The 2,981-nt window shown below is 31.2% G+C and overlaps 1 long non-coding RNA gene across 1 annotated transcript in view; it reads right to left on the bottom strand.

Annotated features, from left to right (window-relative positions):
- Positions 1 to 2,981, bottom strand: part of LOC116074223 — a 94,827-nt gene that overhangs the window by 40,025 nt on the left and 51,821 nt on the right. The window lies entirely within an intron of this gene.

The following is a 2,981-nucleotide window of genomic DNA, read 5'->3' as shown; positions in this document are numbered from 1 at the left end:
ATTCTTTTTTTTTTTTTCCTTTGAGACAGGTTTTCTCTGTGTAGCCTTGGCTGTCCTGGAACTCACTCTGTCCACCTTCACTTTTAATAGAACTGTCATATATACCCCAAGGTTTCCCATAATTTTGGTTAAATTAAGATTTTTTTCCTCTAAATATTATTCAATAACATCAACCCACCTAATGGCAGTGTCAAAATGGGGTCATATCCAAATACCTGTCTAAAATATTAAAAAACAATAAATTTACATTTTAATTTTGCCTGTTAATATATTTTACTTATAATGTAGAGCAGGTGATAAGTCAAAGATAATTTTCATGTATTTACTTCTCTACATTCTTACTCAGTATATATCTGATACTTCAGATTCTTTTCCCTCAAAATACCTAATAAATTCACATTTATTGTAAGTTAATTTTTTTCTTCCTTTATAATTCTCTGCCCTTTCCAATGTAAATTAATTGAACAAAACCTGGCTTGTTTTATTTTTCTGTCTTAACCATTGTCCTGATCTCTGGAACAAAATCCAGAACAGAGTGTGCAGGGACAAAATTAGTTCAGGTTACTAATACTTTTATTTTCACTCTTTTTCCTAGCATATGAGCTTGTGCAAAACAGGAGTTTAGTTTTAAGTTTAATGTTTAAACAGAAGAATGCATTTCTGCAAGAAGAGGTTTAAAATTCCTCTCCTGTGTGCACAATCCACAGAAAAAATATATGCTAAAGGAAAAAGAGAAGACAAAAACAAACACAGGGTGTCCAGGGCAAAAGCAGATAAGAATTTGCCTAGATCAGAACTGCTGAAGTAAGAAGTACTGGCAAAACTATTTCAAGTTACAATTATACTTGCAGAGTCTGTTTCAATAATTTGAAACCCTCAGCAGTGATTTCTGATTTCCATGTTTGGTTAACAAATATTTCTAAAATTTATTCTGTGTTCAAAGTCCAATCACCTAGTTTATGAAAGAAGTATAACAATTATAGAAGAAACAGGAATCTACTCTCTGATCTTAGAAACCTTTTGGTTTGGGATGGCCACAAATTTTTTTATTTTAAGTTTTTAGTATATGCTAATTATACATATTAATGGAGTTCACTGTGATAATTCTACACAGACTACAACATGGGCTGATCAAATCAGAATAATTAGCACTTCTCTCTCCTTAGAACTGCTTAAAAATATTTTATGGTAATGAGACTCAAACCCAGAGCCCCACATATGCTATGCCAAGTACTGTAACTCCAGAACTCTCCTTATCATTTATGTTTGGAGCCTACAAACTCATCTCTCTTGTATCTTCACAAAATACATAATAAAATATTGTCAACTATAGTAATCCCACTGTATTATGGCTCAGCAGAATTGATTGTTTGTAATTCTATTTTTGTACCTATTGTCCACCTTCCTTATCCCTCCTCTTTCTACCTCTACCCTTTACAACCTCTGATAATCACTATTCTATATTTAGGCTTATGTTTTTATTTTAGAAGTGGAAAGCAGCAAGCATTGGTGAAATTGTGTAGAAATTGGAAACTTTATTCATTTCTGATAACAGGTTTTGTGGAGAAGTTTGACAAGTCCTCAGAAAGTTAAAGACAGAATTATTTAGCAATTGTACTCATTAGCATATATATATATATATAAAAGAAGTGGAAACAGGTTAAAAAAATCCACATGTACATGAGTGTTCCTAAGTCCTATACTCTAATCACAGAATGAGAAAAAAAAGCCTAAGTGACAATCAATGGCATAAAAAATGTGGTATAACCATAAAATAATGTACTATTTAGTCATAAAAATAAAATTGTAAAAAATCTATGACATGGATGAACCTGAAAACATACTAAGTGAAATGTTCCAGACACCAAAGGACAAATATTATAAGATTTCATGTAAATATATGTATATATATATGTATATGTAAATACATATATGTATATTGGATGGATGTTTGTATTTGTTTTTTTAACTTTTTTTGCATTATGATGAGAAAAGTTACATGATATCAATTTATCTGAATTTGTTAACATTTAAAAACATATTTTAAGTAAATAGAATTAAATCACATTCTTGTTTCCATTTTGTATGCCAACTCCTCCCAGAGACCCCTTCTTCAATACCTACAATATCTTTTTTGTCATATTCCTTAAAATGAATAAAATATTATAACAATAAAAATGAGTATTATAAATGTTGTTTGATATAAAACAACAATAAATTTAACAGTGTTATGTTGATGCTTGTCTACAGCAATACTGAAAATATATACGTTTTTCTCAATATAAATTTTAAATAACTCCAAACATATTAAACTGTATATTTCAAAATAATACATCACTACTAGTATATTCTTAAATGAACATAAATATATAAAGTACTTTTGTTTGTTTGTTTGTTTTGTATTTAGTAGAGTTTAAAATCTTGGCTCTTACTGTGGTACAAGCCCAAAATAAGAACCATTTTTAGACATTGGATTTCATTGTAGTAAGGCTGTACTTCAATGACACTCAAATCACAGAAGGATTTTACCTCCATCATAGCTAAGCTGGGAGTTGACAGTCCTGCTGCGCCAAGGAATGAATTGTAGGCACGATTTTTGGATACAGACTTCCTGCTATGGTCAAAGCTACTTGACTTGAGTGAGTGACTTTATTCTCAGCCCACAGAGAACAGGTTACATTTCTTTAAGAAATGGTGTGTGTATTAAGATAGTCTATCCATGAAGTCATTCACCAACTGTTTCAATGAACAATGGTTGTGCTTGGAGGGTGGCACAGACATTAGGTGCGGGTAAGAATCTAGTTCATTAGCTGTGATAATTTGGAAAAGCATTCATCTCAGAGAAAGAGTAACTTGTAAAGTCCTCTTCTTCAAACGTGATACAAGAGCTACAAATGTTAAGCAAAGCATTCTGTCTCACTCTTTGTTGTTCTCTTACAAGCAACCTCCAAATTGTCTATGTCTCACTTGGGTATATAAAC

This window comes from Mastomys coucha, unplaced genomic scaffold (assembly GCF_008632895.1).
Source record: "Mastomys coucha isolate ucsf_1 unplaced genomic scaffold, UCSF_Mcou_1 pScaffold25, whole genome shotgun sequence".
Taxonomy (NCBI): domain Eukaryota; kingdom Metazoa; phylum Chordata; class Mammalia; order Rodentia; family Muridae; genus Mastomys; species Mastomys coucha.
This window is presented reverse-complemented; position numbering and strand designations above follow the sequence as displayed.